At 43.3% G+C, this 24359-nt stretch overlaps 1 long non-coding RNA gene and 1 pseudogene across 1 annotated transcript; one reads left to right on the top strand and one right to left on the bottom strand.

The window, feature by feature from the left end:
• Positions 1–216: 216 nt before the first annotated feature.
• On the top strand, positions 217–692 carry LOC114450216 (uncharacterized). The gene is made up of 3 exons (XR_003672052.1): positions 217–288; positions 382–545; positions 647–692. It is a non-coding gene; the product is annotated as an uncharacterized LOC114450216 (long non-coding RNA).
• Positions 693–7640: 6948 nt separating this feature from the next.
• On the bottom strand, positions 7641–13676 carry LOC114449267 (maternal embryonic leucine zipper kinase-like; annotated as a pseudogene).
• Between the last annotated feature and the right edge of the window lie 10683 nt (positions 13677–24359).

Here is a 24359-nt window from a genome sequence, read left to right as displayed (position 1 = left end):
GCTACTGGACCTGTAGAAATTCTACAAGTCCAGTTGCCTTGCTGCAACCTTCTGAATTACATTGAAGACAGTGGTTTGCTGGGTCATTTATTTATGTATTTGTGCTGTGAATGAGTTTAGATCCAAACAAACATGGAGCAGGCTGAAGCCAAAGGTCGGCAGCAGGAGCAGGATTATGACTCTCGGCTAAGAGACGTCCAGGAGAGATTAAAGGGGCCGAGTCTCAGGCAGAGGATTATGAAGACCAAGCCACCATCATCAGCAAAGTCCTGGAACAGATTAAAACAGGTTTTTTTCACAACCTTGTGACTTCCAGCTGTTAAATCGAGTCATCAGTTAGAACATTGATACTCGAATACTTGATACTCCTCCCTCTCACAGGAGTAAACAGCACCTTCTCCAGCCTAGAGTGTGACCGCTCACTGATTGATGACATGGTGGGCTCCTCCACAAGCGTCACCGACAACAACATCATGTCCTACCTGGGTTTAGTGGAACAGAAGACAGATGAGCTGCTCACCATCCAAGCGTTCCTCAGATCTAAAGTCTGCTACCGCTGCTTGTGTTTTCTCACTAATATTTGTACATGTTTTCATTTCTGAACCTGAAATACAGTTTGTTTCTATAATATTTATCATTCTTACAGGATGCAGAAAAGGACTCTGATCCAGACGAATTCACTTTGGTTCAAGATCCAGAAGGTGCTGCTGTCAACAGGTCAGACTTTAGATCACTTCATTCTGACAGCTTCATGTTTGTCAGTAAATGATGTAAAAGTTGATGGCTGTGTCTGTGTTGACTCATCAGTGAGTGTGATGCAGAGGAGTCTTCCGATGAGGAATATTGAAGGGGGTGAGTTCAAACAAAGTTCCTCTCCGAAGTTAGTGTGAGATCATGTTCATCATTTGTTTGTGTTTATCTGGAAGTAATTTGTATGTTTTTTTGGTTCCTCCCAACAGACAGCAACAAAAGCCAGTCTGCAGAACAAGGGAAGTCAGAGGACACGTCCACCTGAGGAAGGCCTGGATGGATGTTTCTTATCCATGTCAACATAAGTTTGAGTTCAAATAAACAAAGTAGCCTATGCATGTAACAGAGTTCGAGTATTAAGTACATTAGATCCCAAAAATCTGAGGTGCACTCTAAACTACACTCTAAAATTCCGATGTATCAGAAACTCACTTACATAGAAGGATCTGAAAAGTTTTGAATGCTGTGATTTTGTCACATTTCTTCAATTGTTCTCATGCTGCTCACAAGCCACCAGTACATCCGTGGAACCTCTGGAAACCTCTGGTGACGAGCCATCGAACTCCTGGATAGGAAGACACAGCAGTTCCACCACTGTCAAATACTTGCTAAACATAAGATCCTAATTGAAAACATGATTACAGTGGTATGCAAAAGTTTGGGCACCCCTATCATTCATGATAATTTGCTCTACCTTCCTAAGAGAAGATCACAGCGACGAGTTTGTTTCCTCCAGAGATGCAGACATGAGTGTTTTCCAGATTGACATCCTTAGAGTAGAGATTTATTATAATAAAATTTAATGTAAAAAATGTAATGTGCAAAAGTGTTGGCACCCTTTTTATCACATTCATTTCAAGACCTGTAGGGGTTTATAAAGCAGGTTGAAGCACAAAACTGCTTTGATTAGCTTGTTAGATCTTCAGTTACAAAGACAGCTGGAATCAATCATGAAAAAGCTGTTTAACATAGGTAACTGCTGCGTATTGTCCTAGGTTCTTTCTTAGAGAGTAGACACATGGGGGCCTCTAAACAGCTCTCCGCTGACCTAAAACAAAAGATAATTCATTATCATGAATTAGGAGAAGGGTACCAGAAATGATGTGAAAGGTCTGGACTGTCTGTCTCCACTCCCAGAAATGTAGTGCAGGAATGGAAGAGCACGGAGTAGCCACTGTAAAGGATAATATGTGGTAGGCACAAATAAAGATAAGACTGAACTCCATGAGAAGAACTTATTGCCTACATTTGGTGGAGCCTGAACCCCTTAAGAGCAACAGAGGCAAGAAAAATTCCCTTTTAACAGGAAGAAACCTTGAACAGGACCCGGCTCATAAGGAAGAACCTTCCTGCGACAGTCGGCCGGGTGGAGGAGAGAAGAGGGAGACAGGACAGAGAGGATGAAGGAGAGAGAGAGAGAGAGAGAGGAGCAAACATGCACAGACATCATACATTACCCAGATAGCAAACCTTTTGGCTGTGGCTTGGCATACATCTGGCATTTTTGGTTGTGTTTTGGCACAGCATAAAGGCTTGGCCAAACTTTGGCATGGTTATGGATTACCATAAAAGACACGAGTTATGGCATATGTCTGGTTGCCAAAACCCTGGCATTTGGCTTCATTGTGGTGTGGGTTATGGCTTACCTTAATACATCAAAAGGCGCCAACGGTATTTCCATCATATGGCTGAGTTATGGCATATGCAAGTCAACCCAAAGATTGTGTAAAGAGCGGGACAGCATCGTGACGTATTCGGGTTGCATTTTGGCATCTTTCTGGCAAGCCAAAAGACTGACCGATGCTACTAGCGTATCTCTTCATGATACCGTGACGAGAGGGGCATGGAGCAGAATTTCAACGGTAGGAATTTCCGGATTCGTTCGACCCCGTTGCCAGCAACGTTGAACGTTGGAAAAGATAGACCCAGTTTGAGTAAGTTGAGTAAGTTTTGTACATTTATTTTGAAGTGTAAACTGTTTGTTGCTAATATCCGTGTTGATCGATAAAATGATTTATTATATATATACGTGTACACAATATAGTAGACAGCAGGGTGGTAGTTGGGGTGAGAGAGGAGGATGCAGAGGATAGTGGTGATGATTGACTGTGGCAACCCCTAAGGGAACAGCTGAACAGAGGTGAAGAAGGATGATTCAATCCTATTCAATACTGTCTTTACATATTATTTACATAATATGTGTATTTCAATATGTATGCAATTACAGATAATATTAATTGTTATTATTTTCACAGCCAAGAGGGAAGAGAAGAGGAAAGTGAGGTTCCAGGCCCATCTGGGCTCAACACTGAGGCATCACCTCTCCTTGTTGTTATTTTATTTTCTTTACCTAATATTTGGTTGGACTTTCATTAATGTACATTAGTATTAGTTATTATAATAAAAACTACTCTATTTGGAGACAAAATCAATTCTATTGATTTTACACTGTGCATAATGGTAGAAGTTGATGAAGTGCAAGGTAAATTCATACCCAAAAGCTCCAGTAGATGGCAATAGACTAGTGAAATGGATATAAATTGTATTTTCCAGCCAGTTTCCACTGGAAATGAGTAAGCTAGCTATAGCTATAGTAACCTATTTGGCAATGTGGTGCCAAATTGTGCCAAACTGAGTGTCCGCCTGGTGATATCCTTACTAAAACCTTTGTGAAGGCTTTGCTCTTTGTTCAAATTCTATCAAATTTGGTATATTTGTAGCCAAGGAATAGCTGAATGTGATCAATGGCATCTGTGTACATAGAATCATTGTTAGCATAATGTTTTCCTCTGTCAAATAGGAAAAAAACTCAGGCGAGGATAAAATTGTTACATTTCTCCTGTAGTTTTTCTAATTTACTCAGGCATACTAATAGACACAATATTTTAAACACTGGAAATGCATTCTCTGAGGTCCCTAGATGTCCCTAGACACCAAGAACATGCATATGCACATTATTATTGTGGTGCATTTCCTCATTTTCTTCGGGAATGTCTTTTAGGTGATTTTTCTTTTAATATGGCCAGGGTTTAAAGGGTTAATCTGAAATCAACTCTGCCCACTTTCAAGCAGTTTGTGGACTGTAAAACAAGAGAAAATAAACTCTAGATTTACTGTATGCTAATGTTAAAGAGGCATACAGCTCCATAGCTCTCCCTCCCTTGGGCAGATCAGACCATAGCCTAGTCCACCTCAAACCCCAGTATATACCAGCAGTACAGCGGCAGCCGGTGACCACCAAAACTGTACGGAGGTGGACACCGGAAGCCCTGGAGACCCTGCAGGGATGTTTTGAGGTGACTGACTGGGATGTGTTCTGTGACACTCACGGTGAGGATGTAGACACACTCACAGACTGTATCACAGAATATGTTAATTTTTGCACAGATTCACTAATCCCCACCAGGTCAATACGCTGCTTTCCAAACAATAAACCATGGGTGACAAAGGACATCAAGGCATCACTCAACAGAAAGAAGACAGCCTTCTTGAGTGGAGACAGAGAGGAGATGAGGAGGGCCCAGGCAGAGGTGAAGGAGAAGATTGGAGATGGCAAGGAGGAAGCTGGAGAGCCAACTTGCCCGGAACAACTTGAGGGAGGTATGGAGTGGCATGCGAACCATCACCGGCCACAATAGGATCTCCGACCAGCTGATGGATGGAGATCTGCAGGAGGCCAACCAACTGAACCTGTTTTTCAACAGGTTTGATAGTCCACTCCCTGACCACCCTCCCCCTCCCTGTGATGCACCATTAACACCTGTCGATAACAACAATGTACCTCCTCCTCCTCCCCCTCCCCCTAACCATACTAACCAGTTTCACCTCCCCATCAATAACATCACCCTGCCCCCCTTACCCACCTTCCATTAACAACCCCCCACCCTCCCCCATCAGATCTCTCTCTCTGCTCTCTGTGTCCACAGTTACCATCACCACAGAAGATGTGAGGAGGGAGTTCAGTCGCCTACGACCGGGAAAAGCTGCAGGACCGGACGGACTCAGCCCCAGAGTACTCAGGGACTGCGCCACACAGCTGTGTGGGGTCTTCCAGCACATCTTCTCCCTGAGTCTGAGCCTGATGACCGTCCCTGCCCTGTGGAAGACAACATGCCTTGTTCCTGTGCCCAAGACCAAACATCCAAGCACACACAGCGACTACAGACCAGTTGCTTCACATGTGATGAAGTCTCTGGAGAGGCTGGTCCTGAAACACCTGCGTGCTGTTGTGGAACCATCGCTGGACCCCCTGCAGTTTGCTTACCAGCCCCGTATTGGAGTGGAGGACGCCATCATCTACCTGCTGCACAGAGCCACACCTACTTGGAGGAGGCAGGTAACACTGTTAGAATCATGTTCTTTGATTTTTTCCAGTGCGTTTAACACTGTGCAGCCTGCCCTTTTGAATAGGAAGCTCCTGGACATGCAGGTAGAGACCCCACTGGTCACCTGGATCACTAACTATCTTACAGGTCGACCACAATTTGTGAGGCTGAGGAACACCGTCTCGGACACGATAGTGAGCAGCACGGGGCACGGTACTGTCTCCATTCCTGTTCACACTCTATACATCGGACTTCAGACACTGCTCACAGTCCTGCCACCTGCAGAAGTTCTCGGATGACTCTGCCATTGTGGGCTGCACCAGCAGAGGTCGGGAGGCGGAGTATATGAGTGTGGTGGACAGCTTTGTGGAGTGATTTTAGGACACGATTTTAGGTCTTTAACATAGTATATAATGTGAAATAAATGATGTTCCTACCTGATAAAATGCCACATTTGTCATGCCTGTGTGTTGCAGCTGATCAGCATTTCTCTCTGGCAGGTTCTCCTTGTGTGTCCCAGCAGGAGGAGAAGGGTAATGGTGGGTTGAGCTGATGATAAAGAGGAGGGGGTTAACCCTAATGAGAAAGGGTGTTAGGGTGGTACGATCATTTAAGACAGAGGTGAAGGTTGGCAATAGAAGAAGTCAAAATACGGTATAATTTCACTGGTGGTAACACCTCCTGCTGGGCTGGTGGTGGAGGATCAGAGCCTGAGTGTGGACAACAGCTGGACTGAAGTTGCTGTCATCACGTGTAATCACCACTGTCAGTTGTGTCATTGTCCCTCCTCTCACACAGGTGGCGCTAAGTTTCCTAAACTCAGCCTGGAGCAGTTCAGTCCATGCTTGTTTGAAAAGTGGAACAGTAGCTGTGTCCCAATTCAGGGTCTGCATCCTTCGGAGGACGCAGCCTACGCGGTCTCAGGAGGCCGCGTCCTCCTGAGGATCCTCCGGAGGATCCTCCACCGTTGGTAAATGGGACGGTCTGGCCTTCAAATCACTTCCTGATTGTGGCGCGACGTCATAAATTTTGCCCCGAAATTTTGCAGCGACAGCGACACAACACGGACTACACAACAAGCGGGACAACAGTGTGGATTTAGACATTTGGAATATTTTAATATATTTATTTGTTGTTGGAGGAAGAGGAGAGGCGGCTCCAGCGGCAGCAAAACCTGTGACGGCTCATTTTCTTCAGGCTGGGAGAGCGCAGTGGGGAGGTGACGGTAAGCTGCTGTTTAACCATATTATTGATCATAATTAATATACCAGTTACTGAGCAAACGCTAGATATATAACCAGTAGATAGACAAATATGATTAAATGTAATTTATATTTGATTCAATTGTAAGACTTGATACAGGGTCTGTTTGTAATTTTAATACTTTAAATAAATAGCTAAATGTGTAAGAACCCTGCAAATAACCCTGAAACCACTGCTTTAATGTGTCATTAAGCATCAGGTCTGTCACTGCACCAGAGAATTACTGCTGGGTGGAGGAGAGTGGGGCTCCCTGCAGGACCAGCTGTCTGTCCTGGAGGAGGTGTACTGACCATCATCACCTTTGGAGGGTGAGGATACATATTTTATAGCTTTTCATATTTTAAGCTGCGTTGGAAGCCGCTCTGTTGAAGTTATTATTTTTATTTTTGCCCTTTTTAAAAACATCTTTAGTAACATGGCAGCCGCCGATCGTCCGCTCTGCAAACCCTGATGGACGATGTGGTGGACAGAGGAGACAGACACCCCCCTCCCCCAGATGATGTCCCACTCACAGCCAGAGGACTCCAAGGTCTTCACCGTGGCATCATCCAGTCCAGAAGCACCAAGGACTCCTGCTCAGCCAAACATTTATATATATGTTCTTTGTGAATAGTATTTTCTGCTGATCTTTATAAATAATAAACTGTACATTTTCATAATGCCCACTGGTAAATAGTTAGAAATGTTCAAACTGTGTCTTTGTAAATATTGTACATAACACAACACACACACAATAAATGATTTACTGTGTCACTGAGAAGTTGTTCAAAAGTTTACTTCAATTATAAATAGGTGAAAACACATATGTAACAAGGTTAGAAGAGTTTAAGAACACAGAGACAAGAACGATTTAATATACAATTTAATAAGTAACATTTAAATAACAGAACATAAAATCACTGCTGTCCAACATCCTCTGTATGAGCTGAGGTCTGTCCGCTCTTTCTCTGCTCTCTCTCTCTCTCTCCTCTCTCTCTCTCTCTCCTCTCTCCTCCTCTCTCCTCTCCTCTCTCTCTCCTCTCTCTCTCTCTCTCTCTCTCTCTCTCTCCTCTCTCTCCCTCTCTCTCCCTCTCTCTCTCTCTCTCTCCCTTCCTCTCTCCCTCTCTCTCTCTCTCTCTCTCTCTCCCTTCCTCTCTCTCTCTCTCTCTCTCCCTTCCTCTCTCCCTCTCTCTCTCTCTCTCTCTCTCCTCTCTCTCCCTCTCTCTCTCTCTCTCTCTCTCTCTCTCTCAGCTTAATACCAAATGTAATCAGCACAACATACCACAGTATTCTAGTCTATGTTTTAAAAAAAAAGACAGCTCCCTGCATCAGTCATTCTTTTCTGACAAGAAACGTCATGTTGCTGACAATTATGCTAAAGTTGACTTAAAACCAGCAGTGCTACTGTCAGGAAAGTGCATCATTCAGATACTGGATGCAGAGAGAATGTCTTCCACCAGGTGTTTGTAGACCCAGGCGTCTCCCTTCAGCCTCTGGCGGCGCACTCCGATGACCTCTGGCCTCTGCAGCATGCACACCTCTAGCTCAAACGCCATGGTCACCTTTCCAAAGTCACTGCAGGTCTGACACTTGAGAGTGTACCTGAATGATGGGTGAAGTAAATAATGGTAAAATGACTGAATTTGATAGGAGGAGCAGCATTATGAAAAAAAGGCAGGGAGGCAGCATGTCTTTCTAACCCCTTCTGCTGGAAATCGATGTTTTTCTCCGGCAGGATGGACAGGATCTGGTTGAGCACCTGGTCTGGATTGGTCTGACTGGTCAGAGTCACGTTGTATTGATCCTGGAAGGAGACAGCCATTCATCAACAAAAGTTTATCATTGTAGCTTTTCTATGAACATGGTTTAGTAAGAAAAATGAAGAAATTATGGTGAGGTCTGTTGTTTCACCATGCTTATACCTTGATTTTGCGGGGCCGTGCTGATGGGCTCGTCTCTTACTCGGGGTGAGCATAGTGATCACCTTATCTAGGCCTCTCTGCAGGGAACCAAACACTTTCCCTGCTCTCTTCTTCTTCCCACTGTCTGTGACGGCCATGTCCAGAGAACAAGGCCTGGAAAGCAAACAGTTTAGCTTAACTTCTGTCACCTGTGACTCACATGTTCTTGTTTTTTTTTCCCCCATTTCGGTCTGATTGGCCGACCAAAGACGTGTAAGGACATCGTCCCTTCACTCATCTTGTAGAGCACTCACCTTCGCTCTGGACTAAAGGCCAGTATTTCAAGGTTTGCAGCATCTTTGTTCTCTGCTGCCCTCTTCTTATTCAGCTCCTTAGTTGCACTATCACCACCTACATTTACACATCAAAAAAGTAAAGAATCTAGTTAGCCATTTTCCAATATAAAGGAAGCTGTGACTGCTGCTTTTCTGGTCTCATAAATTTATCATTTCAGCCTTCTGGCACTGTTTTTCTTTTTTTTGACACAAGAGTCAATAGTTCTATATTAATAGTACCAGCATTATTATTATTTGGTGTGGTTCAACTACTAACATACAAAAATGATTGAGTCATTAGGAAACTTTTAGTGTTGAAAAAAAACAGATATTATGGAGTGAATGTTTCATCCCAGTTTTAAGTAATTTAAAAGGACAAAACCTCATGGGATGGAATCAAATGTTAAACTGTAAGAACAGCTGTTATGCATATGACTGGCTGTTTTTGGCATTAGAGTTGTAAACACAAAAGGCAAAATGAGTCTCACACGCTCTCTCTCTCTCACACACACACACAACAGAGAGATAGGTTTTAGTGGCAAGAGAACACATGTCACTACAGCCCACGTGGGACAGTGAGCAAAGGAAAGAGACAGCTACACCTGTCACAGCACATGCCTAGGGACAGACACACACAGACCATGGTGTGTGTATGTCACAGGTAGCCTGTCTGCACTGCAGCTCAGAGAGTGGGAGGCTGTAAAGAAAGCAGGGCTGAGCCAGAGTCCGAGGCTTTAACACCAACCAGCTCAGCGGAAGCAAGTTTAGCCAAAAGAAACAAATGAGGCTGGACATCTGAGCAGAGACGTCAATATGACAAATAATTAAGCCTTTAATGACTCTCTTTTCACATTAGTGTCCTCCATTTACAGATAGGTGAATAGAATTAGCCTCCTGATTATAACCTCACCTTTGAGTTGACAGTGATAAGTGTGAGTGAATCTGAGTGTGTGTCCATTTTCTGACATAATGACAGCTAAATCACAGAAATATGAGTGGCTTTGGGATAAAAAAAATGGCCAAATAAAATGAGTTTATTACCAGAAGACAATTTACTTGCAAATGTGTGGCATGTGGATGTGGCACTTGTGATTATGAGAGCTGCATGAGACTGTGAGTGTGGGATAGATAAAGGAAAGAGGGGGGGGGGGTGGAGAGGGGCAGTTGCAAATCTAATCTAATAGGGACGGTACTTCAAGCCCTTGTTTGGAACAACAAACAATTACAGTATTCAAATAAACTGTACTAGTCCTGAAGCTCTGCATTATCTGTAACCAGGAAATTATTCCTACCTTTGGGTGTGACCGCTGTGGGTTTGGTTCCATTTTGATTTTCTTGGATAGCAGTATTCTCCTTGTTTTCACTGGTTCGTTCTTGGTCCCTCTCCTTCTTCTCCTGGCGGTGTGGTGTCGTTTTCCGCCCCCTCTCTGGGGTTGGGCTGTAAGCACACCTTTTTTCCACTGATGGAGATGCCAGCCTCTTTAGGAATCCAACATGAGAAAAGTGGTATGAGTACATTACTCTTGACAGAATCATGCTGAATGTGTGGTCTGTCTGAACAGCACATCAGCTGGACACCAAATTCATTCTCTCTACAACATTTAGTCACTGTATGGGGAATGACTGTCATCTTTAAAGACATGTAAATGGTTATAGACCAAGAGAAGCTGTCTTGCAGAAGCATTAGCCAAGGTTTACCATGGCAGCTCCCTCCCCTTTTGCCTTTGCTTGTGAACAATCAAATACCACAAAATAAGGGTCTTCTTAGCAGCATCATAGCATAATGTTAGAATACCAAAGAGACTGTCTGACAATCAGGTCTCCCAACCACCCTTCCTCCTTCTGCTTCCTGCTTTTGTTTCAACTTTCACATACCATGTCTTTGTTTGTTCTTTCATCTGGATGACCTCTGACCCCCTGGGGTGTATGCTGTGAGACTGAAACCCAAGGGCAATCATCAATGTAATCTGAGCAAAGGTCCATAGAATCCACAATTACAGCATCTTCATCCTCGCTGAACTGAAATGCGTCTCTTGTCTGAAAATGAACACAAGAAAAAAGGTCCACAACAACATTTAGGTGCAGAGAATCAGTACAAGAAGAACATCCACCTGGCAGTAGCCCTAAATATGTGGAGTATATTGGAGTGGTCCAGAGTCTGACCTGTAGTCCCTGGTGCAGCGGAGAGCAGGAGGAATCATAGACAGCTGGTTGAGGACACAGGCGGACAGGCTTTCCCCTCTGCTTCTTTGACAGCAGCAGCAGGTAGGTGGCTGTGGTGTGGTCATAACGCCACTGTGGGAGGGGAGATGTTTTAAAATCCATCAGAAACCATGCAAAAAAATGCACACAGATCTCTTAAACAGATTTTACAGTGTAGTGAATTCACACACCTCCCTCACAAGCGCTGTGGTGCTCTCTCTCGATCGCTTCATGTTCACTGCCATCTCAGTGATACAGTCTTCATCTATGTGACCAAGCTACAAAAAAAAAGACCAGGACTATCCATTAAAGACCCAAGAGGGACACTTCTAGTTTTATGTCAACACACGAAAACAACAATTTCCAACAAATAATATTGTTGAGTATATAATACAAGGATGTTATTGTTTCAGTAAAAAACCTCGAAATCGACGAATCTTTGATTTGAAACCAAAAGAAACAAGCTACCAAAGAGAACACATATCGAAAGCAAAAGCTGTTTAAGTGTTTGTAATTGTGTGGTTTAAATGTTTGCTAATGCATGCTGTTATAGATGATCCTCTTGTGTCTTTACCAGCTGCCTGCTGTACCATTCCACAGGGCTGTTGTGGTCTTTCATCACCCAGGGATGATCCAGTAGCTGTCTAACAGTCACACGACGCTTGGGGTCCACCTACAGGACACACACAGACACTGCAATTCAACATGTACACTGTGTCTAAAACTATAATACAAGAACAGTTCAGAAACTGATTATTTATGTGAGATAGATATTAATATTGTAAATTCCCAAAACAGACTACTGTGCTTTACTACAGATAAAGATATTAAGTGTACATTGTAAAAGAGGATGGCTCTGTTTCTTTGAAGAAGGACCTTTTTTCCTTGATGTCAGATAGGGTTTTCCTACAGGGAACTGACACCACACTGAATCAAACCGTCAAACTCCATTGACAAAAACAGTTTAGTTAACAGATCTGAATTCCCCCAATGTTAGTTGCCTACAGTAAACAAGCACTTCCTGTGTTCTGCAAGGTGAAATGGACACATCAATAAATGGCAAGTTGGGCAATGATAATATCCCCATTATAGCAATCAATTAGTGAGTGACAGAGATTTTTTTTCCACTGGACCTTTTTTCAGTTGGCTATTTTCTATATTTTATGTTCTTTCAACATCTGTAGATGATGCATGTAGGAATATGGACAAGAACCCCATTCTACCTTGCTTGTGTCAAAAAAGGATAAGGTCAAGATAAAACACAAATAAAACAGCAAACAAACTGACTGAAATGTACCTGCATCATCTGGTTGAGGAGAAGGACGCTCCCTGGAGAGAGCCAGTGTGGGTTGTCATATTTCCCCCTCTGAAAAAAAATATCCACGTCACAAACACTTCAGGAAAAACAAACAATATTCCGGCACTAGCTTAGACTGTAAGACAAAACAACGACTGTCGGTCATGGCCACAAATTATTTAGCAGCACCTCCATAACTTCAACCAATATGCTGGACACACAGCAGAGCTCTTACTGTAATCTTCCTGTAGAGGACTACACAGTTATCATCGTCAAAGGGCAGGTCTCCACAGAGCAGAGAGAACAGCAGCACTCCCATACTCCATACATCAGCCTGGAGGTTACACATTACACAGCAGTATTTCAGCTTCAAGCTCAGTTGTACCGAGTCATGCACCAGTGAATAAGATCAAGAAACCAAGAAGAGGCAGACGCAGCAGAGCAGGCAGGTAATAATTGATCTTTTTTAGTGGAGATCCTGAATGTAAACACAAAGGTTTCTACATGTTAACATTCAACAGTATGCATGTCCTACCTCTGAACCAATATAAGCTCTGCCCTGGATGAGCTCAGGTGCAACGTATGCGGGGGTCCCACAACATGTCATCAGCTCATAACCCAAACCTCCCTGAGAAAGAGGAAACGTGATATGTAGACCAGTATGTGACAGTTTTACCTTAAAGATCAGACTTTTTCATCTGATGATGTACCTTAGGTTTGGCACACAAGCCGAAGTCAATGAGCTTCAAGTTATGATCCTCATCAATCAATATGTTTTCCTAAGATTCAGAGACACAAACATTAGAATCAAGTGTAGTCAAACCCAGACAAACATTTTGTGGTATCTGGCTGTATGATGAGGACTTTTACTGGTTTTAGGTCTCTGTGTGCGTATCCTTGGCTGTGTACGTAGGCCATGGCAGACACAATCTGTCTGAAAAACACCCTGGTGTCCTCTTCCGACAGACGGTCCTTTGCTATGATATAGTCAAACAAATCTCCACCTGGGCAGTGCTACAAAGAAGGCAAATATATGAACATAAGATTGTTTTATTCAGAGTCACACATCATCTCTGTCTGTTCGACCTTTACCTCCAGCACCATGAATATCTGGGTGGAGGTCTCTATGACCTGGTACAGCCGACAGATGTGCTGATGACTCAGGTTCTTCATGGCTTCAATCTCCAGCTTCACACGAGGCAAGTCATCCTGTAGAGTTAGAAAGTGAAGGTGCTTTCAACATCGGTTAAATGTGATGTAAACACAGCCGTGTTTATTTTTTTGTTTTGTACATTTTCAAATGGTCCTGCAGCTTGAGGTCATGGTTTGTGTAAGTTTTGTGTTGTACACTTCAGTCAGACTCACCCCGAGATCTTTTTTATTAATGATTTTAATGGCAACCTTCTCTCCTGTCAAGATGTGACGACCCAACTTGACTTTAGCAAAGCCTCCTAAATAAAACACAGCGTCCTTTAACACACAATAGAAATGACACGAAACGACACAAACTGCATTTAGTCCTGAAATTACCCGAGCCGATGGTCTCATAAACCTTGTAATATTTGTAGAGCTCTTCGGCTCGGAACTCCGTCGTCCTTTCCACGGGCATGCTTCCTGCTCCAGCTACACGATAAACCTCCTTCATACGAGATAAAAACAAGGTTTGAAATTACCAACAGGCTTACAAGAACACTGAAATTTGCAGCATTAACATCGCTAATACATTTTAACACTGTAATCTTTATGATAGAGAGTTTAAATACACTCTCTGATAGTTAAGCTATAATTAGTTTGGTTGCCCAGCAACCAAACCAGGCAATCAAACTCTTGTTCTTCTACGTCTTTATTAGTTTGATTGCCGTTGCTAGGCAATCAAACTCTTGTTCTTCTACGTCTTTATTATTATTAGTTTGATTGCCATGGCAATCAACCTAGTGACTTCATACTGTTCTTGTCTTCAGCTGTTTCTCTTTCATATCTTCATAATATTAAAACATTTTCTACTTTTCCAGATAAGAGCTTCATCTTTCTAAATTCTTAACTGTGTTTCAGCAAATTAAGTTCAGATTGCAGATTCTCCAGCAATTCAGAGCAATCACTCACATCAGCGTTCAAAGCAATGCTTCAGCTGCGGCAATCAAACTTGCATTTTCTTCAGGAAATGCTTTTCTAGTTCATATTTATTTCTCTAAAAGAAGTTTGGACATTAGGAGGGTTAGAGATGAGAAGAGCTTGTTACTTACTGCAGTGAAGGATGATGAGGTGAAAGGATCCATCTCTTGCAGGAAAATGCAACTTCTTTACAAGAAGAAACAACGGTGAGTACTCAGGTTGGTGAGTTGTGTCCCAAAAGACTGAAGCTTTGTTGATACGTCTCTATGGTGAAATCAACATTCTATCTATATATCTCTATACCAAAACGTCATCATGATAACGTCATAGCAACATTTAAAAACAAATGTTTGTTTTTCAATTTTCATATGAAACATTGTGTGTTTTATTCAGATATGAAAAAGCCTGCAAATCATTTCCAAACTTTCCAACAGGTTTCAGTAGCTTGAATCAGTTACCACACTATCTTAATATATACTAGAATGCTTTGAATGCTGATGTGAAGGATTGCTCTGAATTGCTGGAGAATCAGAGCAATTCAGAGCTTTGTATGCCTCTGTGTGTCAGCCTGTCACCATGGTAACAGCAGAGGAGGCCTCAAAAACCACTCCAACTTTAAGAGCCTGGCATGCGGAAATGATTCGGAATTAGAAAATTCTGAATACAAGTTTGATAGAGCAGCATCTAATGAGCGTTTTAAGACTAAATGGAGTCTGTAGCTTGAAATTTGTAGGAGATACATTTGGCAGATGACCCTCGTTGAAGGGCTCTCTCATAGACTCCCATGTTAAAAATGACACCGAAATTCCTTAACCCGATGGGCCCGCCGAAGGGCCGAAAACGTACAGGCACTATTACTTCAAATTCTGATCAAATTCTGCCACGGTTGCGGCCATGTTTGTAGTCCAATGAAAGAGGACAAGCTACTGAATCGAATGGTACAAAAAAATCTAATGGACTACAATACCCAGCTGACGTAAAATCCCTGTGTAAAGACTAGACGCAACAACACTAACGCTAGCTAACTACGCGTATGTGTTTGTGGAGGTTGTAGTTGCTTTAGTGTGCTTCAGTGACTTTCGGTGACTTTCAGTGAGTTTCAGTAAGTGTCAGAGGGTTTTTTTAGGTTGTTAGCTAGCGTATCTCTTCATGATACCGTGACGAGAGGGGCATGGAGCAGAATTTCAACGGTAGGAATTTCCGGATTCGTTCGACCCCGTTGCCAGCAACGTTGAACGTTGGAAAAGATAGACCCAGTTTGAGTAAGTTGAGTAAGTTTTGTACATTTATTTTGAAGTGTAAACTATTTGTTGCTAATATCCGTGTTGATCGATAAAATGATTTATTATATATATACGTGTACACAATATAGTAGACAGCAGGGTGGTAGTTGGGGTGAGAGAGGAGGATGCAGAGGATAGTGGTGATGATTGACTGTGGCAACCCCTAAGGGAACAGCTGAACAGAGATGAAGAAGGATGATTCAATCCTATTCAATACTGTCTTTACATATTATTTACATAATATGTGTATTTCAATATGTATGCAATTACAGATAATAATAATTGTTATTATTTTCACAGCCAACAAGAGGGAAGAGAAGAGGAAAGTGAGGTTCCAGGCCCATCTGGGCTCAACACTGAGGCATCACCTCTCCTTGTTGTTATTTTTATTTTCTTTACCTAATATTTGGTTGGACTTTCATTAATGTACATTAGTTATTAGTTATTATAATAAAAACTACTCTATTTGGAGACAAAATCATACATTTTGATGTTTTTTTCTATTGATTTTACACTGTGCATAATGGTAGAAGTTGATGAAGTGCAAGGTAAATTCATACCCAAAAGCTCCAGTAGATGGCAATAGACTAGTGAAATGGATATAAATTGTATTTTCCAGCCAGTTTCCACTGGAAATGAGTAAGCTAGCTATAGCTATAGTAACCTATTTGGCAATGTGGTGCCAAATTGTGCCAAACTGAGTGTCCGCCTGGTGATATCCTTACTAAAACCTTTGTGAAGGCTTTGCTCTTTGTTCAAATTCTATCAAATTTGGTATATTTGTAGCCAAGGAATAGCTGAATGTGATCAATGGCATCTGTGTACATAGAATCATTGTTAGCATAATGTTTTCCTCTGTCAAATAGGAAAAAAACTCAGGCGAGGATAAAATTGTTACATTTCTCCTGTAGTTTTTTCTAATTTACTCAGGCATACTAATAGACACAATATTTTAAACACTGGAAATGCATTCTCTGAGGTCCCTAGATGTCCCTAGACACCAAGAACATGCATATGCACATTATTATTGTGGTGCATTTCCTCATTTTCTTCGGGAATGTCTTTTTAGGTGATTTTTTCTTTTAATATGGCCAGGGTTTAAAGGGTTAATCTGAAATCAACTCTGCCCACTTTCAAGCAGTTTGTGGACTGTAAAACAAGAGAAAATAAAACTCTAGATTTACTGTATGCTAATGTTAAAGAGGCATACAGCTCCATAGCTCTCCCTCCCTTGGGCAGATCAGACCATAGCCTAGTCCACCTCAAACCCCAGTATATACCAGCAGTACAGCGGCAGCCGGTGACCACCAAAACTGTACGGAGGTGGACACCGGAAGCCCTGGAGACCCTGCAGGGATGTTTTGAGGTGACTGACTGGGATGTGTTCTGTGACACTCACGGTGAGGATGTAGACACACTCACAGACTGTATCACAGAATATGTTAATTTTTGCACAGATTCACTAATCCCCACCAGGTCAATACACTGCTTTCCAAACAATAAACCATGGGTGACAAAGGACATCAAGGCATCACTCAACAGAAAGAAGACAGCCTTCTTGAGTGGAGACAGAGAGGAGATGAGGAGGGCCCAGGCAGAGGTGAAGGAGAAGATTGGAGATGGCAAGGAGGAAGCTGGAGAGCCAACTTGCCCGGAACAACTTGAGGGAGGTATGGAGTGGCATGCGAACCATCACCGGCCACAATAGGATCTCCGACCAGCTGATGGATGGAGATCTGCAGGAGGCCAACCAACTGAACCTGTTTTTCAACAGGTTTGATAGTCCACTCCCTGACCACCCTCCCCCTCCCCCTCCCTGTGATGCACCATTAACACCTGTCGATAACAACAATGTACCTCCTCCTCCTCCCCCTCCCCCTAACCACACTAACCAGTTTCACCTCCCCATCAATAACATCACCCTGCCCCCCTTACCCCACCTTCCATTAACAACCCCCCACCCTCCCCCATCAGATCTCTCTCTCTGCTCTTCTGTGTCCACAGTTACCATCACCACAGAAGATGTGAGGAGGGAGTTCAGTCGCCTACGACCGGGAAAAGCTGCAGGACCGGACGGACTCAGCCCCAGAGTACTCAGGGACTGCGCCACACAGCTGTGTGGGGTCTTCCAGCACATCTTCTCCCTGAGTCTGAGCCTGATGACCGTCCCTGCCCTGTGGAAGACAACATGCCTTGTTCCTGTGCCCAAGACCAAACATCCAAGCACACACAGCGACTACAGACCAGTTGCTTCACATGTGATGAAGTCTCTGGAGAGGCTGGTCCTGAAACACCTGCGTGCTGTTGTGGAACCATCGCTGGACCCCCTGCAGTTTGCTTACCAGCCCCGTATTGGAGTGGAGGACGCCATCATCTACCTGCTGCACAGAGCACACACCTACTTGGAGGAGGCAGGTAACACTGTTAGAATCATGTTCTTTGATTTTTCCAGTGCGTTTAACACCGTGCAGCCTGCCCTTTTGAATAGGAAGCTCCTGGACATGCAGGTAGAGACCCCACTGGTCACCTGGATCACTAACTATCTTACAGGTCGACCACAATTTGTGAGGCTGAGGAACACCGTCTCGGACACGATAGTGAGCAGCACGGGGGCACCCCAGGGCACGGTACTGTCTCCATTCCTGTTCACACTCTATACATCGGACTTCAGACACTGCTCACAGTCCTGCCACCTGCAGAAGTTCTCGGATGACTCTGCCATTGTGGGCTGCACCAGCAGAGGTCGGGAGGCGGAGTATATGAGTGTGGTGGACAGCTTTGTGGAGTGGTGCGGACAGAACCACCTGCAGCTGAATGTCACAAAGACAAGAGAGCTGGTGGTGGACTTCAGGAAGCACCAGACACTCCCAAACCCGGTCAGCATCAAGGGTACCAACGTGGACATTGTGGACAGCTACAAATACCTGGGTGTCCACATTGACCACAAACTGGACTGGTCCACAAATGCAGAGGCAATATACAGGAAGGGACAGAGTCGCCTGTATCTACTGAGGAGACTCAGGTCCTTTAACGTCTGCCAGACCATGCTGCAGATGTTTTACCACTCGGTGGTCTCCAGCGTCATCTTCTACGCTGTAGTGTGCTGGGGCAGCAGGATGAAGACGGCCGACACCAACAGACTCAACAAGCTCATTAGGAAGGCTGGCTCGGTGCTGGGAGTGGAGCTGGAGTCTGTGGTGGAGGTGACGGAGAGGAGGATACTGAGGAAACTCCTCAGTATTCGTAACAACACCTCTCACCCCCTGCACGACACACTGCTGTCCTACAGGAGCACATTCAGCGGTAGACTGAGACTACCGAGGAGCAGCACAGAACGCCACAGGAGCTCCTTCCTGCCAGTGGCCATCAGACTGTATAACTCCTCCCCTTTCTGTAGGGAGAAGCGCTAGATATTCATGTCAGGCATCACTGTCATTCCCTCCACTTGTCTATATCATGTTTACTTAGCACCTTACATCTCCATATTTGTATCCAGGTATCATATATTGTGCTCATACTGTGTACTGTACTCTTATTTTGGATTATAGTGACACTTATACCTATACTCTGTACTTAACTGCATTTATTGTGACTTGATACCTCTGGCACAAGAATTTCCTTCGGGATTAATAAAGTTTTATCTTATCTTATCTTATTTTATCTTATCTGTGCGGATGTTATTATTCTCCCCTGTAGGTGTAGAACTTAATTGAATAACATACACAAGCAAAGCATTACTCATTTACAGTCATGTTTTTTTATGTACATGTGTTTACAACTCTCTGTTTTACATGGTTATATGAAGCGTCTGTTTTTATTTCATGTCTGTCTTCTCTGGTTTTCAGTGTCATATTTTTGTTTTTTCTGACATTGTAAAAAGATCAAAATAAAATGATTTCTGTGTTTATAGAGACAAAATTACTTGACTTTAAATGTATTATTCATCCAGTCGATGGAGCAGTGGTGTGTTTTATACTCTGTCATCGTCCGTCTGTTCATCTTCCAGGCTTCACTTCACGTTGGTGGAGAGATTGATGGTGATAGTTTAGCTTGGTGACAGTGTTTGAACATTTTACCTCCAAGAAAATGAGCAGTGAAAGGTGTCAAGAGATGCCTTCACTTACATGTTAAACATTGTTTTCAGTATTTTTGTGCAGTTGTAATGGACACGATTTTAGGTCTTTAACATAGTATATAATGTGAAATAAATGATGTTCCTACCTGATAAAATGCCACATTTGTCATGCCTGTGTGTTGCAGCTGATCAGCATTTCTCTCTGGCAGGTTCTCCTTGTGTGTCCCAGCAGGAGGAGAAGGGTAATGGTGGGTTGAGCTGATGATAAAGAGGAGGGGGTTAACCCTAATGAGAAAGGGTGTTAGGGTGGTACGATCATTTAAGACAGAGGTGAAGGTTGGCAATAGAAGAAGTCAAAATACGGTATAATTTCACTGGTGGTAACACCTCCTGCTGGGCTGGTGGTGGAGGATCAGAGCCTGAGTGTGGACAACAGCTGGACTGAAGTTGCTGTCATCACGTGTAATCACCACTGTCAGTTGTGTCATTGTCCCTCCTCTCACACAGGTGGCGCTAAGTTTCCTAAACTCAGCCTGGAGCAGTTCAGTCCATGCTTGTTTGAAAAGTGGAACAGTAGCTGTGTCCCAATTCAGGGTCTGCATCCTTCGGAGGACGCAGCCTACGCGGTCTCAGGAGGACGCGGCCTCCTGAGGATCCTCCGGAGGATCCTCCACCGTTGGTAAATGGGACGGTCTGGCCTTCAAATCACTTCCTGATTGTGGCGCGACGTCATAAATTTTGCCCCGGGAAAAACAAAAGCAGCGACAGCGACACAACACGGACTACACAACAAACGGGACAACAGTGTGGATTTAGACATTTGGAATATTTTAATATATTTATTTGTTGTTGGAGGAAGAGGAGAGGCGGCTCCAGCGGCAGCAAAACCGGTGACGGCTCATTTTCTTCAGGCTGGGAGAGCGCAGTGGGGAGGTGACGGTAAGCTGCTGTTTAACCATATTATTGATCATAATTAATATACCAGCTACTGAGCAAACGCTAGATATATAACCAGTAGATAGACAAATATGATTAAATGTAATTTATATTTGATTCAATTGTAAGACTTGATACAGGGTCTGTTTGTAATTTTAATACTTTAAATAAATAGCTAAATGTGTAAGAACCCTGCAAATAACCCTGAAACCACTGCTTTAATGTGTCATTAAGCATCAGGTCTGTCACTGCACCAGAGAATTACTGCTGGGTGGAGGAGAGTGGGGCTCCCTGCAGGACCAGCTGTCTGTCCTGGAGGAGGTGTACTGACCATCATCACCTTTGGAGGGTGAGGATACATATTTTATAGCTTTTCATATTTTAAGCTGCTTTGGAAGCCGCTCTGTTGAAGTTATTATTTTTATTTTTGCCCTTTTTAAAAACATCTTTAGTAACATGACAGCCGCCGATCGTCAGCTCTGCAAACCCTGATGGACGATGTGGTGGACAGAGGAGACAGACACCCCCCTCCCCCAGATGATGTCCCACTCACAGCCAGAGGACTCCAAGGTCTTCACCGTGGCACCGTCCAGTCCAGCAGCACCAAGGACTCCTGCTCAGCCAAACATTTATATATATGTTCTTTGTGAATAGTATTTTCTGCTGATCTTTTATAAATAATAAACTGCACATTTTCATAATGCCCACTGGTAAATAGTTAGAAATGTTCAAACTGTGTCTTTGTAAATATTGTACATAACACAACACACACACAATAAATGATTTACTGTGGTCACTGAGAAGTTGTTCAAAAGTTTACTTAAATTATAAATAGGTGAAAACACATGATGTAACAAGGTTAGAAGAGTTTAAGAACACAGAGACAAGAACGATTTAATATCATCCTTTAATTTAATAAGTAACATTTAAATAACACAGAACATAAAATCACTGCTGTCCAACATCCTCTGTATGAGCTGAGGTCTGTCCGCTCTTTCTCTGCTCTCCCCCTCTCCCTCCCTCTCTCTCTCTCTCTCCCTCCCTCTCTCTCTCTCCCTCCCTCTCTCTCTCTCTCTCTCTCTCTCCCTCCCTCTCCCTCCCTCTCTCTCTCTCTCTCCCTCCCTCTCTCTCTCTCTCTCTCTCTCTCTCTCTCTCTCCCTCCCTCTCCAGCCTCATCTCCTCCGTTATCAATTGTCAGGTTTTCTTCTGTTTCTCTCTGCTCCTCCTTCAACAAAATGACAACAGGCAGAATGACCGTTTGATATAATAACGATAATATTGCTCCTCACGTGAACTATACTTTATACTATACTACAGTAAACAGTCCAGAAACAACATTCAATCAAAGCGTTTAGTTTACAGCTCCTCGTATCAACAGGACGTCATGTTTGTAAATATAAAACTCATTTTTTTTAATGCCACTGTCACTACTAGCATTTTAAAACTCTCGAACTACTGCTCTTTACTTACATTTAAATGTGAATTCGGCACTCCTGCCGCTGCCGCTCGCTTGGTCCGTCATTGTACTATTGGACAAAAAGTAGGCCCGCAAAGCATTGTGGGATATTTAAGGCCACGAAGGATGGTAGCGATGCGTCCTCCAAATTCAGGCAAAAGGAGGACGCATTTGGAGGACGCATTTGAAGGACCCTTCGACTTTTGGCGAATTGGGACAGCCTTCGCGCAGCTTTGTGACGTAAGCGGCCTTAAAATGCGCACTCCGAAGGATGCAGACCCTGAATTGGGACACAGCCGCTAATACAAAGCATGAAATTAGCGAACGTAGCATTTAAGCTAGCGATTCCCCCACAATGCAGTACACTTAAAACACATTAGCAGAAATAATACTGCACACTCTAGGCAGTGGTGCTTTTGAAAACATTAAGTTACCACATGTGGGAATTTACCATTTACAATGCATAAAAGAACATAAATATCTCAGTGCTAGCTGAGCTCATGACCACACAACTTACCACGCGGACAGCATGGAGGATACTGGCGACAGCACTAGGGTGTACCCAGGTAAGTCCACAGGGACTCCATAGGTGGCGCCAGTTCCCACTGTCCGCGGGTGAACATGACAACTGTGACATGCATACCTAATATTACATTGGCAAGTGGAACCATTATTAAGGGACATTATTACCCTGTTACACGAGGAAAACCTGAAAAAAACGTGTAAATGTTGTGGGTGTTGGGTGTAATGTGATGTGTCGAAGAAAATCCTTCAGAAAGCCTCTGCAAAATGCCTCAATGCTCGTCTCTCAGTCCGATAATACACTCAATGTAGTCTTGATACAGCAAACGACAGCGAGCAGTGAGGACATGTCTGGGCAACACCCCGCTGAAAAATCAAGGAGATGCGTGGGCAGGGACAAAACCGGAAATACGCTAACAATGAAACAGCACTTCAAAATAAGATACATCATTGTTTTAAGTAAGTATCACGTTAAAGGTAGGGTAGGAGATTTTGAAAACTCAGCAAGTCAGCCAGATTTTGAAAGTAAACACACCCCTTTCTCTCCATCATGACTGCTCCAAAAATCCTCAAAGGGCGTGGCCGCTGCGGCGTCACTTTGCCATTCATACACGAACAGCTCTCTCTCCTACATACTTGCTCCAAACCGCTTCAAACCTTCTGCATGTGTCAATGTCAATGTCAGTTTTATTTATATAGCACATTTATAAGGGCATCAACCACCAAAGTGCTTAACATTAAAATACATAAAATAAAATCAAACTAATAAAATACATAAAAGAGATGAGGTGCAATAAAATACAATAAAACAAAGATACAATCATGAAACATAAAATCCTCAGGAGCTGCAAATACTTGGCAAAGGCCAAGGTGAACAAGTGAGACTTAAGTAGAGATTTAAAAGTGATGAGGCCAGAGCATTCCACAGAGTGGGAGCCACAACTGAGAAGGTCCGGTCACTCTAGTTTTTAAAAGAGATCGGGGGACCTCCAGAGCCATTTGGTTAGCAGACCTAAGAGCTCTGGAGGGCCAATGCACTACCAAGAGGACTGATAAATAATCCGGGGCCAGCCCACGCAAGCACTTAAAAATGAATAAAAGAATCTTAAAATCAATTCTGTGCTTCACCGGTAGCCAGTGAAGTGAGGAAAGTACTGGCATGATGTGCTCGCGCTTTTTTGTCCCGGTGAGAAGGCGATCCGCTGCGTTTTGGACCAGCTGCAGACGATGAAGCTCTGACTGTCCAATTCCAATGTACAGGGAGTTACAGCAGTCTAAGCGAGAGGTTATAAAAGCGTGGATGACTTTTTCTAAGTAACTCTGACTAGGGTATGGCTTTACCTTAGCAATAAGCCTTAGTTGAAAGAAACTAGACTTCACCACTGAGCTTACCCCCTTAACTAATTTAAAAGCACCATCTACAATCACCCCAAGATTCCTAGCATGAGTTTGTATGTGGGGTGCTAGTGGGCCAAGGGAGCTGGCAAGGACCTGGACCAGGTCGGGGCGACCAAACAAGACAACCTCAGTTTTGTTTTCATTTAATTTCAGAAAGTTTAGGTCCATCCTTTTCTTAATATCAATCATGCAGTTTAGCAGTGATTGGAGGGAATCTTTGGCAGAAACTCTAAGCGGCAAATAGACCTCGTCAGCAAAACAATAGAAGGGAATGTTGTTCTTCCTGAATATGGACCCCAGGGGTAGCATATATATATATATATATATATATATATATAAATAAATTGAACCACCAACCTTCCGGTTATTGGACAAACATGCTGCTAATTTGCTTATTATTACATCGTTTTGACCTGATTATTTTGCGCTGAAATTAATTACACACTTGAGTCTGTCTGCGAGCTATGACAGCGTTTTGAATCACGTGCATCTGCGCAGTATTATAGCTCTGGATTTCTGAAAAAT

Source organism: Parambassis ranga, chromosome 17 (assembly GCF_900634625.1).
Source record: "Parambassis ranga chromosome 17, fParRan2.1, whole genome shotgun sequence".
Taxonomy (NCBI): domain Eukaryota; kingdom Metazoa; phylum Chordata; class Actinopteri; family Ambassidae; genus Parambassis; species Parambassis ranga.
This window is presented reverse-complemented; position numbering and strand designations above follow the sequence as displayed.